The following is a 16,259-nucleotide window of genomic DNA, read 5'->3' as shown; positions in this document are numbered from 1 at the left end:
TTTATAATACATGTACACCTCTTGCATAAAGGATAGTGCTCACCCGAGCCACTAATTCACTTTACCAAGTCCTGCACAAAACCGTACTTCAGAATTCACCCAACACATGACACACTTGCCAACCATCAACCAAAATACAAGTCTGCGCAATCTCCAAGTCTAATGCGCATGAGATATGCGCATCTCCTTCACCAAACTGCGCACTCTTCTTGTCTTCCTTGCGTAGATGTATGAGCGAATGTCTCTTGTTCAAATGAGCCTCCATGCTCACTTACTTATACCCATCTCTGCGTGAGTTTTAAGGGGGTGTGCGGCCCCATGGCCGACCCCACAAGTCTTCAACATACGCCCACTTGTCTTCATTCAAGAGTCGGCTTGCTTCCTTTCTTTACATCGCATATATACATGCGTTTAGCTCAACACTTAGTCGTTTTAATTGCTCTCCTTATTGTCGCATTTTTATGTCGCATAGTGTCGGAAGTTTGTCGCATTTCCTCCGCACTCCGTCGCACCCGTCGCACATCGTGGTTGAACGCACCTGTGCGCCTGCCCGCGCCTGTGCACGATCGCCCGCCGTCTCCCTGTTGCACGAAGGCCTTACATGAAGGGTCTTAACTATTTGTCTTCCCCTTACTTTTAATTTCTATTTATTTCTTTTTTACTTCATTCTCTATGGGAGTTTTGGCCAAAAGAGGAAGAGGAATAGAATTAGGAAAACAATGTAGCTAGAGACTGCTACAATAAATTCATTCAGCCCCATTCAAAAATGGTTTTCCCATTTGGCCATATGATAGTCATACGAGACTCTCTTTCTCTCTTGGGTATTCCATTTCATTGTTGGGTGTTTTATTTGATGGTTAGATGATCCCATAGTTTGTTGAGCGTTTAAATCACCTTCTTGTTGATTTACTAAGTTCTTGGCCATTTAAATTGTATGTTGAATGGTTTCCTTAATTGTTGGATTAATTTTAATATCTACCTGAAAATTTTCCACACTCCTACAAACCATACACTGCAATTACAAATTACCTACTTGAATTGCACATTGGTCTAGTCAACTTCCTTGATTGAGTAAGATTTATTTTTGTTTGGTTGCTTTACCTCTCACAACGTCAACTTCATAGCGGTGTGATATTACTTTCAAGTTCAAATAATGAAGAAGCAATTATAGGTAGAATAAGAAATAAAATTCTAGGATGAGCACATTCCTTCTTAATAGCATGCAAGCAGGAGACTTGTGAGTTATTTCTCTAATAAAAATTAAACTCATTTATCGAAATGTGCATTGAAGAAACTACAGGTGTTGCATCTATTGATTGCAGGGAATAGATATGTTAAAGACATGACCAATACCATGTTTGTTGAGACACAGAAGAAGGACAAGAAGAATTCTGTATAATAGTAAATTCAAAGGCACGTGAAGAAAAGGAATATCTCAAGTAATCTATACCATAGTGCTAGGAACCTTTTTCCACCATTGGTAGCTTCACCCAAAAAACCACACATCCAAGAGAAGAGTATTGAGAGTGAAGATAGAAGAGTTTCTTGCAACTCTAGTCGAAGGAGTAGAATTTATTCGAGGAACTATCGTAGTAGAGGAGGACAGTGACACAAATAAGATGGATAGTATATTGATGCCAAGGGAAGTGCATTTAAATGGTCATTTTTGATCTTGTATCATAAGAATTTGTTCTTGAAGATGTTAAAGAAATTAGTGCACAAAGGTCAATGACCTTGGAGGAGTTATTAAGAACTCCATGATATGCTTGCAAGCATAGATATTTATTTCCATGCTAAGAAGAAAGTAATCCTAGAAATAGAAGGCAAGTTACACTTCCTTTTGTGGGATTGATATGTCATGGTAGTGCTAGGGTCACACTAAAGAAGACTAACATTGGACTTGATTTTTCCAAGATGGACCATCTCCAACAGAAATAGAGATGGAATGAGTGTTGAGTCCAGATTTTGGATTTGGAGATTTCTCGTAACTTAGAGCTAATGAGGAGACTTCTATGTTGAGGAAAAAACTGAGCCAACAACTAGATGTAGAGCCATAGTTAGGGACCAAAGCTAGTGGCTAGTTCAATGAACTAGAGCCAAAGTCAGAGCCACATTCCAAACAAGCATACAAAAGGCACATTAATCCAAATTGATTTCCTACAAGATTTTGGAGGCCAAAAATCCTCTTAATGGGAAGGTGTGATCCAAATTGGATCTGAACTAACAAATGGATGTAAGACTCAGTACCTACAATGAAATTAGGCAACTTAAAAAGGTTAAACAAACATTTCAAAATAAAGAAAATGTGAAATTTTAATGGTACAAGTGTGAGAGGAAAGAAAAAAATAAATTAGTGAAAATCTAAAAATCCAAAGTAGGAGAGAATGCTAAGGAGAGGGAAGTGAAGGGTCATGGCCATTAGCATTCCACTTAACCCTCCATCTCTCCCTATTTTCTCCTTCACCTTCATCCTCAATGGGATTTTTAGCCAAGAGAGGAAGACACATGGAGCTAAGAAAAGAATGAAACTAGAGATTTCCAAGAAAATTAGACCCATATTAAGCTATTTTTCCCATTTTGGTTTCCAAGGTAAATATGCTGCTTAATGTGTCTTAATTTGATCTTAAATTTCTTTAATATTATGTTATATGTTCTCATGTGTAATTTTTACACATTAATGTCCACTTTGAGGATTTTAATATTTGTTGTGTTAATTATTAAGATTAAAACTCAATTATCGCTATATTATGGAAGTTTTCCTTCCTGTTACAACATTTTGATGGATAATACCTTTCCCAACAACTCTTTTTCCTCCATTGTTAGGAGATTTTGGAAATGTGAAATAAATGGCTCCCATTTTGGAGCTATTACAAATAAAATGGGAGTTTTTAAATTAGTTTTAAAAGTTGCTAGTGTGTTTATCTCCTTTGATTGACTATGCCTACACTCGGGTATATTTAGCTTCATATTTGTGTTATTTCCCATTAGCTAGATGAATTCCACATTGCCCCTGGCCCATTTTATTCTACCTTTGCAACCAAAAAAGGCATACCCATTATGGGAAAACTCATAATGAGGAAGGAAACATCTAATAATGTATTTGATATTTATCATGCAGACTAGTTGGGAAACTTAAAATAAGGAAGACAGTGTCTAAATAATGTTTTGTTGTTTGCATGCAAAACTATTTCTAATCAAGCTAATAAGAAGGTGCCTTGCTTATAAAGGGAAACCTCCACCTCATAATAGAATGGTGGTATTATTTTCAGGATCTTATTTTTTATCTCTTTGTTGTTTCATTGTGTCATGTATGACTAGTAATTTTTAGATTTGCATGTAGATCAATTAATATCAAAGCAAGTTGTTGCTCAACATCAAGGAGTAGACGTGAATTTATCCATATATTCAAAGAATTTTTATTTTATTTGACACTCATGGGTCGGTAGTTTCATTCCCTTCGTTCTTCAATGCCCTTCCCAATGTGCCTTCCTCAAGGTGATTGGACCATCTCATCATTGAGATCTATAGTTTAATTCATTTGGGTGGATGAAAAGCATGTTACCTTGTAAAGAAACCTCATATGAGGATTCACCAATCCAAGATTTAGCCATGCTCTCCACGAGCTAATCAATCTGCAACAACAAAGACACCCTCAAGGTTACATGTAGCTGGACACACACTTTCAATTTCCCAAATCTTTAGGCAAAATGAATGGATATGTTGTCAATTCTTGGATCTGTAGACTCTCCACCTACTTCAAAACATGTCTCGAGATGGCAAAGGACATGAAGCTTCAAATTGACAACCTACATTTGCAAAGAATGGTGCAAGCTGTTGATCTAGATTGTCATTGATGTCAATATGAAGCCAAGGAGAAGTAGAGCAGACTTGTGAAGAACAGGAGCAAAGCCATTGGAAAGAGGATCACATCAGCGAAGGAACATAAGAAGAGGTCATTGGAAGCCACAAGAAACAAAGAGAAACACATATCGGAGGTGCATAAGCGGAGGAGCATAAATAGTGTTAATGGAGGAGCCATATCAAGGGTATCGCATGAAATATATGCCCAAGAAGAGCAAAGAGGAAGAACTATCGAAAGTATCGCATATGCCAAGAGTATCGCATAACAGAGGAGTTAATAGTTATAAACCGTGAAAAATCCTTAAAGAAATGTATTACAGACCCAATGCTTCCATAATAATATACTCTATTGTAATATCGCATCCGCAGTAATCGTAAGTCTTGAAGAGAGGTAACAAGGGAAAACTGTCGAATGCGATAAGCTATGGACCCGATGGATGTATCAACAACTGCTTAATATCATATCGCATCCACCTCATTGGAAATATCATATCATAAGTTATATATGTATATTATATATGTGATTGTGATATATATATATATATATATATATATATATATATATATATATATATATATATGCGTTATAATAACGGACCCAATGCACCATTATAAAATACCCAATTGTTATATCGCATCCGCAGTAATCACAATGTATAAAGGGTTGTCACCCCCTAACCACCGATTACGATATATATATATATATATATGGACCCGACAGAGGCATTAAAAACAATATATAATAATATCGCGTCCATGATATCAGGAGTTATGTATCGCAGCACTTAAAGCCCTTGTCACATTAAAACTGCAATTTCGATAATAACATGGACCCGACTACACCATTGCAATATAAGTTAATATATTATCGCATCTGTCGCATATCGAATATATTGTAAAGCCTTGCCACACTATAAAGCACCGATTGCGATAAAGTTGTGGAGGAGCGAACCCAATGAAGTTATAGATGCGGGCATAATGCATTTGAAGTCCAGCCTTAAGCGTTCAGTCGGGTTTTTTTCCATATATTCCTGTGTATTCAAATAAATGTGTTGCCCAGGCTTTTTTAAGGCCAAACGCATAAATAAATTCTTTGGATAGTTTAGTGGACCTGAACTGTTGCTATTGTGATTGTGGGATTATTATTGTATATTGAAAAAAAGGGGGGCTTCTCTAGTATAGCCATTTCTTTAATATGAAACATTATTATTATTCGGCCTCTTTTCCACATTAAAGTGTCCTGTATGTATTGATGGATTTAAAGAGACAGAGGAAGTTGAAGAGTGAGTGCAGAGGAAGCTGAAAGGTCAAGCAAGCATTGAGGAAGCCAAGGATCCAGCGGAGAAAGGAAGCCAAAGGCTAGGGGTGTCAGGAATATAAAATAGATAACAAGGAATGATGAGTGTTACTGGAAAAACTGTAAGAAACAGAGGAACCCGAAGTTCTGGCAAAGGAGGAAGAAGCATGAAGACAAAAGTAGTCACAGGTCTAGCAAGGTTGGGAGTGGAGTATTACAACCAAACAGATCCAGACAGTCTACAGTAAAGGGTTGGAGCCCTTGAGGTTGGTGCCTCATAACTAAAAGGATTGGTGTCCTAGGAGTTGGTGCTCCTAAATTCAAGGTTGGTGCCTTAACAAGACAAAGTTGGTGCTGTGGAGGTTGGTGCCTCACAAAGAGTCCAAGTTGGTGCTTGGAAACTATTTGAAACCATATATATGTATATATATATATATATATATATATATATATATATATATATATATATATATGTATTTGATTTTTTGCAAAGACCACATTAATAAAAGCATCTATTTCTGTTATCTACTTTTGTGTTCCAAATATGAATGTTTTGACTGATAAAATTAATAATTGAAAAGAAATACTGAGTCACCCCCCTTCTTAGTATTTCCAACAATTGGTATCAGAGTGGGCTTCTTCATATCAGCCTAACAGCTTGAAGAAGGATTCTTATTCATGACAAGAAATCAAGAAGTGTCAGGAATACCTCCTCTATTTGATGACACAAACTTTGGTTTTTGGAAAAAGAGAATGTCCTACTACTTAATGTCCATTGGACCTGAAGTTTGGCATTCGGTCCTAAATGAGTACATAGCTCCTTCCACTCTTCCAACAAATCAAGATGAGAGGAAACTATACGTTGCAAATGAAAAAGCCTTAAACTCCATCACTAGTGGAATCACTGTCTTTTTTTTACAAAATTCATGAATTGTAACTCTGCCAAAGAAGTATGGGATAAGCTAATTAGCTTATACAACGAGGACTCCAAAGTCAAGAAGGCAAAGCTTCAAACTCATAGAAGGCAATTTGAAAGTCTGAAAATGGATGATGAAGAATATATTGCATCATACTTTCTCCAAGTAGCTAAAGTGGCCAACTCTCTTAAAGGATTGGACGAAAACATTGAAGAAAGTACCATTGTTCAAAAGGTCTTAAGATCTCTCCCAGACAGAATTGACTCCAAAATAAGTGCCATAGAAGAAATAAAGGATCTAGATACTCTCAAGATGGATGAACTCCATGGAATCCTCGCTGCCTATGAGATGAGAAAAGGTTGCCCAAGTTCCAAAGATGCAGCATTCAAGGCCTCAAAATCAAAAAAGGGGAAAGAAAGGAATGTCAGTAGTGATGACTCTGATGTTGAATCCGAATTGGCACAATTTTTACGAAAGCTGAAGAAAGGATCTAAGCTAAAAGGTAAATACCCTCTTATCTGTTTCAATTGTGGAAAAATAGGTCATTATGCTACAAAATGTCCTCACAAGCATGATAGTGATGATGAAGAAAATTCTAAAAGGATGGCATACAAAAAGAAAGGGTTCAATAAGAATAATTTCCTCACTAAGCAAGATGAGTCTAATGAAGATGAATTTGTAGTCATCAAAAAGAAATCAACTAACCAGTTCCCTCACCACAAAGGAGGTAATGAAGAATAAGATGAAGAAAATGACCATGCTAGAAGCCAAGAAGTATTATTCATGGCATTCACAAATGATGATGACTCAGGGCTAGAAGGAAATGTACATGAATTATTAATAAGGGCCATTGAAGAAAATGAGAAATTATGGAATAAAATCATTTCTCTCAAGGTAGAAAATGAGGAAACAAAAAGAAGGGAAGATCTCTTAGAAAATAAGCTAAAAGAAAAAGAAGAAGCTTGCAAGGAACGTGAAGCTGAAATAGTATCTCTGAGGAAGGAATTGGAGCAAGTTAAAAAGGGTTGGAAAATCTCTCAAATACTTGACACTATCCTAAATAATCAAAAACCTCAACATGATAAATCTGGAATAGGTTTTAAAGGAGAATCATAAAGCACTAAGAATAATGCAAAAAGCTATGTTGATGTACTTTCCAGCAACCCAAAGGAAGAAATATTATTTCATCAAAGGCTCATCCCAGATTCAAAGAATGAAGAGAGAGTAACTCCAAGGAAAAATGTTGATTCAAATCATGGATGCTACAACAGATACAAAACAGTATTTCATCAAAGGACCATCTCAAAATCAAAGAATGAAGCGGGAGTAACTCCAAGGAAGAATGTTGATTCAAATCATGGCTATTAAAATAGATACAAAACTATCCTTTTTGGGCATTGTTTCCATTGTAAAAAAATTGGTCATCAAGCTAGACATTGCATGGCTCGTAAGAATGACACACCAAAACTAAAGGATCAAATAAAAAAACCATATGGCCCCAAAGGGCAAGGGAAAATCAAGACCTACAATTATTTTGATCTCTTGGCCAAATTTGATCTAATTTGCTCATTATGTAATAATAATGGACACAATGAACAAAATTACCCACTCAAGAGAGGAAAAGCAAGAAGTGAGAATCCCAACACGAATAAATGTGGCCTAGCTCTATGTGCTCAAAATAATGAAAATCATTGGTTTGTGGATAATGGGTGCTCCAGACACATGACAGGAGACAGAAGGAAGTTTGTCTCATTGAACAAAAAGGAAGGAAATGTATCCTTTGGAAGTGGATCTGCCAAAATTGTTGGAAAAGGAACTGCTACTCTTATTAATGGAAAATGAAAAGCTCAAAATGCTTTGCTAGTAGACGGGCTCAAACACAACCTCCTGAGTGTTAGCTAAATCTGTGATCAAGGACATAATGTTGTCTTTAGCACCAAAGACTATGAAATAAGGAACTTTTCCTCAGGGGAACTTGTGGCGAAAGGGATTTGAACACCAGACAACACCTAAATTCTAAACAAGATTCAAGAAGATAAATGCTACTTAAGTCAAACAGATGAAAGTTGGTTGTGGCATAAGCGACTTGGACATACAAGCTTCAATAACTTGATCAACATCAGCAAGATTAAAGCAGTACGAGACATCCCAAAGTTATTCAAACCAAATCAAGTAATATGTGGTCCATGTCAGCATGGAAATCAAACTAGAACTAGCCACAAGACCAAGGAATTTTCTACATCAAAGCCCTTGGAGATCATTCATGTTGATTTATGTGGACCAACTAGAACTCTGTCACTCCAAGGAGAAAGGTACTTTTCTTTATTTGTTGATGACTATACTAGAATGATGTGGATATATTTTATAAAATATAAATCCAAAGCATTTGAGTGTTTTAAGAATCTTAAAGCTCTTGTAGAAAATGAAAAGGACACAAATATTAAGTGTCTTAAAACAGATAGAGGGGGAGAATTCACATCAAAAGAATTTGATGAATTCTATAAAATACATGGAATTAAAAGAGAACTCTCTGTTGCCAGAACACCCAAGAAAAATGGGGTAGTTGAAAGAAGAAACAAAACAGTTCAAGAAATGGCAAGAACAACGTTAATAGCAGCTAACTTACAGCCAAAATTCTGGAGAGAAGCAGTCGGGACAACTGTCTATACCTTGAATTGAACTCAATTAAGACCAAATAATGAAAAGACTCCTTATGAATTATGGAAAGGAAGACCTGCTTCAGTAAAATACTTCAAGATTTTTGGAAGAAAATGCTTCATAAAAATCAATGATGGCTCACTAGGAAAGTTTGATTCTCAGGTTGATGAAGGGATCTTTCTTGGATAATCTACACGGAGCAAAGCCTACAAGTGCTACAATAATCGACTATGGAAAATAGTGGAAAGAATTAATGTAAATATTGATGAAGACCTTCTAGAAAAAGAAATTGAAGAACATGAAGTTGATCCTCTCATTGAAGAAGAAGAACCTGAAAAAGAAGAAATAGATCAAGAAAAACACAAGGAAAAAGAACCATCTCAAACTCCTTCAAAGATGAAGTTTCCCCAAAAATATCACCCAGAAGAGCATATTATTGGCAATGTAAATGAAGGGATGCATACACGAAAAAGAATGACAAGTACGCCAAGGATAAATGATGTTTCTCTTCTATCCATGATAGAACCAGAAACATTTACTCAAGCAAGGATCCTCATTGGGTAAAAGCCATGGAAGAAGAAATGTATCAAATTGAGAAGAATGAGACATGGGATCTGGTACCTCGTCCAAAGGACAAAAACACAATATGAACCAAGTGGGTATTCAAAAACAAAATGAATGAAGATGGACAAATCATCATAAACAAGGCAAGACTTATTTGTAAAGGCTATTCCCAAGTTGAATGAATTGACTTTGATGAAACATTTGCACCAGTAGCTCATATGGGAGCTATCAAGATGTTCTTGGCATTTGCTTGCTCAAAAGGATTCAAAATCTATCAAATGGATGTAAAATTAGCATTTCTGAATGGGGAACTCAAGGAAGAAGTCTACATGGAGAAACCAGAAGGGTTTAATCTAACAGAAGGAAAAGGCTTTGTTTGTAAGTTGAAAAGGGAATTATATGGGTTGAAACAAGCTCCTAGAGCTCAGTTCTCAAGATTGGATCACTATATACAACAACAAGGCTTCAAGAAGGGGATGGCGGGAAGTAATCTCTACATAAAGACGGATGAGGATAAGTTACTAGTCACACTTGTTTATGTCGATGATCTAATTTTTGCTAATAATAATGATGAGATGAGCCATGAATTTTCTCAAAACATGTCAAAAGAGTTTGAGATTTCAATGATAGGAGAGTTATCTCACTTCCTTGGACTACAAGTATCTCAAACCATGGCAGGTTTGTTTATATCTCAAGCCAAATATCTTAAAGACATGCTTGAAAGATATGGAATGGAAGATTGTGCACCCATGAGCACACCTATGACCACGAATTTCAAATTGAGCAAAAATGATGACTCCCTTCCAGTAGATGCAACTCATTACAGATCAATAATTAGAGCCCTTCTGTACTTAACTGCTACAAGACCCGACATTATGCAAGTAGCAGGAATGGTGGGAATATTTCAATCAGCTCCTAAACAATCCCATATATTCGTTGTAAAAAGAATTCTCAGATACCTGAGAGGAACTTCTGATTTCGGCCTTTGGTACCCTAAGAGCTCAACTCTTACTGTGACTGCATACACCGATCCTGATTGGGCCAGAAGTGTCGATGATCGAAAAAGTACTAGTGGAAATGCATTCTTCCTAGGAGACTGTTTAATATCTTGGCTCAGTAAAAAATAGACATCCATATCACTATCTATAGCTGAAGCCGAGTATATAGTTGTTGCATATTGTCGTACTCAAATACTATGGATGAAGGAAGCTCTAAAAGATGTCAACATCGGCACAAATCAACCAATTACCATCTATTGTGATAACACAAGTGCGATCAGCCTCAACAAAAATCCAGTGATGCACTCAAAGTCCAAACATATGCCAATCAAGTATCATTTCCTTTGTGAACAAGTAGCTGAACAAAACATCATATTGGAATATATCAATACTAAGGAGCAAATTGCTAATATTTTCACAAAACCTCTTCCTCGAGAAGCATTTTAACATCTTTGTCAAGAGATGGGGGTTATCTCTTTAGCATCACTTAAGTTTATTCGTAAAGATGTTGCAGGACAGGGGGAACAGTTCAACAGGGGGAGTCCTTTTGCACTCCTTTGCCACTGATGTCAAAGGGAGAGAGAAGAAGAATATTGCCATCAATGAAAAAGGGGGTGATTATTGATATAGATTGTCATTAATGTCAATATGAATCCAAGGAGAAGCAGAACAAACTTGTGAAGAATAGGAGCAAAGCCACTAGAAAGAGGATCCCATCAATGAAGGAACATAAGAAGAGGTCATTGGAAGCCACGAGAAACAAAGAAAAACACATATTAGAGGTGCATAAGTGGAGGAGCATAAACAGTGTTAGCAGAGGAGACATATCAGGAGTATCACATGAAATATATGCCCAAGAAAGAGCAAAGAGGAAGAACTATCGGAAGTATCGCATATTCCAAGAGTATTGCATAACGAAGGAGTTAACAATTATAAACCGTGAAAAATCCTTAAAGAAATGTATTACGGACCCAATGGTTCCATAACAATATGCTCTATTGTAATATTGCATCCATAGTAATCGCAAGTCTTGAAGAGAGGTAACAAGGGAAAACTTCTGAATGCGATAAGCAATGGACCCGACGGATGTATCAAAAACTACTTAATATCATATCACATCTACCTCATCGGAAATATCATATCATAAGTTATATATGTATATTATATGTGTGATTGCAATATATATGTATATTATATATGTGATTATGATATATATATATATATATATATATATCTATATCTATATATATAGATATTATAGATGTGTTATAATAACGGACCCGTTGCACTATTATAAAATACCTTATTGTTATATCGTATCCACGGTAATCACAATGTATAAAGGGTTGTCACCCTAAACCACCGATTGCTATATATATATATATATGGACCCGACGAAGACATTAAAAACAGTCTATAATAATATCACGTCCATCATATCGAGAGTTATGTATCGCAACGCTTAAATCCCTTATCAAATTAAAGCTGTGATTACGATAATAACACGGACCTCACTACACCATTGCAATATAAGTTAATATATTATCGCATTCATTGCATATCGCATATATTGTAAAGCCTTACCACACTATAAAGCGCTGATTGTGATAAGGTTGTCGAGGAGTGGACCCAATGAAGTTATGGATGCGGGCGTAATGCATTTGAAGTCCAGCCTTAACCGTTTGGTCGGGTTTTTTCCATGTATTCCTGTGTATTAAAATAAATGTGTTGCCTGGGGTTTTTTAAGGCCAAATGCATAAATAAATGCTTCCGATAGTTTAGTGGGCCTGAACCATTGCGATTGTGATTGCGGGATTACTATTGTATATAGAAAAAAGGGGGGTCTTCTCTGATATATTCATTTCTTTAATATGAAACATTATTATTATTGGGCCTCTTTTCCACATTAATGTGTCCTGTATGTATTGATGGATTTGAAGAGACAGAGGAAGCCGAAGAGTGAGCGCAGAGTAAGCTGAAAGGTCAAGCGAGAATTAAGGAAGTCGAAGTGCCAGCGGAGAAAGGAAGCCAAAGGCTAGGGGTGTCAAGAATATAAAACAGAGAATAAGGAATGATGAGTGTTACTGGAAAAGTCGTAAGAAATAAAGGAAGTTGAAGTTCTAGCAGAGGAGGAAGAAGCAGGAAGACAGAAGTAGTCACAGGTCCAGCAGGGTTGGGAGCGGAGTATTACAACCAAATAGATCCATACAGTATACAATAGAGGGTTGGAGCCCTTGAGGTTGGTGCCTCAGAACTAAAAGGATTGGTGTCCTGGGAGTTGGTGCTCCTAAATTCAAGGTTGGTGCCTTGGCAAGACAGAGTTGGTGCTCTGGAGGTTGGAGCCTCACAAAGAGTCCAAGTTGGTGCTTGGCAACTGATTGAAACCATATATATGTATATATATCTATATATATCTATATATATCTATATATATATATATAGATATATAGATATATATATTGTATTTGATTTTTTGCAAAGACCACATTAATAAAAACATCTATTTCTGTTATCTACTTCTGTGTTCCAAATATGAATGTTTTAACTGATAAAATTAATAATTGAAAAGAAATATTGATTCGCCTCCCCTCTCAATGTTTCCAACACAAGCATGGTAGGATGCCCAATTAGAGAATATATCCTTGGTCATTAAGCTCAGAGAGATAGAAGAGACCAACCTTTCTCACATCACATCTTAAGATGACTTCTGCCAGGAATTAATATCATTCTTATATCACCCTAGATATATCTATAATATCCTTGAAAAATGGTTGCATCTCTTCCAACTACCTAATCAGTCAGTACAATCCTACTGTAACACCCTCCTCCCACATCTACCCAAGTAACCGGACAACCAGGGTAAACATGTGATGAGAAGTTACTATGATATGATTTGACTCCCCATGTGTCAATTAAGGAAGTGGAACCGGCGGAACACATCACGTAGACCTTCCACATCAGCAACATAACTCCTAGGAGCCATCCCAACCACTCAAGTAACCAACCCTCAGGTCCCACTAAGGTTTTAGACCATTAAACCCCAGAACTCTCCCTTGATATGGACAAGCATGTGTCCAGGAAGATGAAGACACTCCCACAACATAGGTATGCATGCGTCTAGGGACTTTTCTAGGGTATGCATGTGTCACTTCCCAAAACTCAATGACACTTTTAGAACTGAAAGACAACAACATAATAATGATAGAAATTCAAATACTTGAACAAGGAATTGACTACACCCCTACTAGCCATGATAGACATTTCATCAAACATGTCACAATTATGTAATCTACAGGTTTAAACAACAAATCTTAACATAGTGGTCTCATACTCATCTGAGAATCGCTAAGAAGCATTAATGCCTCAACATATTAGTTGTAGTGTCATCCATTAGGCCATAGATACATTGTCCATTCTTTTACAAGTAAAAACATGATGAAGACCATACATAGCCATTGTCATAATACATGTTCATAACCAGCATAATAACAACAGAAATACCAAGGAAACAACAGCCATATAATCCACATATAAACTAGTATAATACTCATGAAATAACAAGCAGAAATAACCTCATATTAACTGTTATACGGGATTTACAATTGGTGAAAAAAGTATCTCCCCTAGGTCGGTGGCTAACCTTGAACAACAGAGAGACAAGGAACAAAATGTTTTTCTTTAAAGTAAATAGATGATGGAGTGAGGCCTCCCTGGAATCCTTTGCACACTTCACTCCTTATTTAGCTTGGAATCTCCAATCCCAGCTCCGATTGCCAAAATTAGAACCTGCACAATGAGAAAACACAAGCCAAGAAACTGCAAGATCTATGTAGTATCATCTATGTACTTTATTCAATAAATCAACATGGTATTGAAATAAGTGAAATAACAACATCACATATAGGAAAACAATGAATTATTTACTATAAATGGAAGGAGATTTCAACCATAAGCAGTAGTTGATCTTGTATAAGAGCTCCTCCAAGTTGTTGACTTGTCATTTCCTTGTCACAATATGTACCTCTAATCACCCTAAATGCATGAGATGATGACCACTCACTACAACAGCATAAGGGAAAAATCACTCTCCAAATCCAACCCCCAACCACATAGAAGGTTGATAATATACAAAGAAGGAAAGTAAGTTGGGAGTTCTTATTCAATTACCAATCTAGGGTAATAGATCCACCTTTGATGGAGGGATAGGATGAAAGGATAAGTGGTGAAAACTCCAATGTAGGCAAGGATAAGATCTGAATGATCCAAGTAAGTAGTTGTAACAACTTCTTGAAACTCCTAGAAGGAGAATCTTATGGAATCTTGATCATTCTCCCAGATTTCTAGAACTAACGCAAGTGCAAAGGGGAGCAACCTGTTGGTGACCAACGCATGCCGCAGTGGAGCAACCTGTTGGTGAACACATCTTAGTAGGCCTACAGGCAGTGTTGGTCCTCAAACTAGCTTAAATGAAGCAGTTTAGGGCTCAAACTATGGGAAATGAAAGGTACATGAATATGGCTTTGTGCAAGATGGTGACAAGGGGGAATAGGATGACGATTGATCCCATTAGGAGGCTCACTAATCGAATGTGACAAAATGACCTATAACAAAATGCCCCATAAAGCGTAAAGTTAGAGACAATGACTAATGACTGAAGCTATTTACCTTGTGACAAGTAAGGATCAAGGAGAACCGGCGAGCTTCATCTATTACAATACATTTACAACATGACATATTTGTTTGTTTAGGGAGGCATACCCATACTCAGCTCATAAGCTAATCATAACATGTACAATGATCAAAAGATGCGTCCACAAATGCAACTGGTGGACCCATGACTAGATGAATGTTTATATGATCACAACCATCATACATTGTTATCTTTGTATAACCTTGAAATGGTAGCCTGGATGGTAGAAACTAGATCTGGGGTCTTCTATCTCATTCACATGCCCAATCAATGTATGAGTCTAAACATGTGAATCAATGTGAGTCTAACCATGTAAATTTTTTAATGAATATTATTAAAAAAATAAATCATTTAAGATGCTGAATTTTTATATACCATCAAAAATACATTTTAAACAACTGATTATTATTTTTTTTCTGAAATTGTTTCACCCTATTCCACCCAAAAGTCCAAAACATAGACAACGCTGTAAATTTTATCCTGCAAAGCTGATCATTATTTTAATTTCTGGAACTGGTGCAGACTGTGGTGTTGAGGGTCCGCAATATAGATTGTGACAGCTGTGAGAAGAGAGTGAGGAGGTCAGTCTCGTCCATGAAAGGTGAGCAATGAGTTTTCGAGGTGGTTCCTTAACTGGATTTGTTACATTGTGCATCACTTTTTAGTATTATATTAAATCATATTAAGATGTTCTCAGATATTATTAAGAGTTATACAATACTTCTATCATAAATATAAAGCTTAATGGTGATTGAATCATCTCGTAGCGTAGGCGTGCAATTGGTGGATCTAGACAGAAAGGAGAAAAAGTTAACAGTAACTGGATACGTGGAGGTATACAAAGTGCTGCAGAGGGTGAAGCGCACCGATAAGCCCGTAGAGGTTTGGCCTTATGTACCTGCCGAAATGGCATACCATCCCTACGCTATTGGGGTTTACGATAGGAAGGCTCCTCGCACATGAACCCTAATTGCACAGACGAGCAGTACGAGCAGTACACTTCCATGAACCCTGATCGCACAGACGAGCAGTACACTTCCATGTTCAGTGAAGACAATGTGAATTACTGCACCATCATGTAGCTGTCGGTGCCGCTGCCTATAGAGTCAAAACTATTTAATGGGGCGGCAACAGCAGAAGAGGCTCGTAGTCTTTTCTCAACGCCCACCATTCTTGGTGATTGGCGGTGTAGGGCGGCTTATTCATCTTTATAATTATATTTCTAATGGGTTGTCCAGGAGAAGGAGAATAGATCGTGAACATGGTTGGAAAAT

The 16,259-nt window shown here is 36.9% G+C and overlaps 1 pseudogene; it reads left to right on the top strand.

Moving 5' to 3' along the window:
* The first annotated feature begins 12,223 nt into the window (after positions 1-12,223).
* LOC149144055 (heavy metal-associated isoprenylated plant protein 20 pseudogene) lies at positions 12,224-15,948 on the top strand (annotated as a pseudogene).
* The last annotated feature ends 311 nt before the right edge of the window (positions 15,949-16,259 follow it).

Source organism: Pinus tabuliformis, chromosome X (assembly GCF_031772625.1).
Source record: "Pinus tabuliformis cultivar Carrire ecotype Pingquan chromosome X, CPIR1, whole genome shotgun sequence".
Taxonomy (NCBI): Eukaryota; Viridiplantae; Streptophyta; class Pinopsida; order Pinales; family Pinaceae; genus Pinus; species Pinus tabuliformis.
This window is presented reverse-complemented; position numbering and strand designations above follow the sequence as displayed.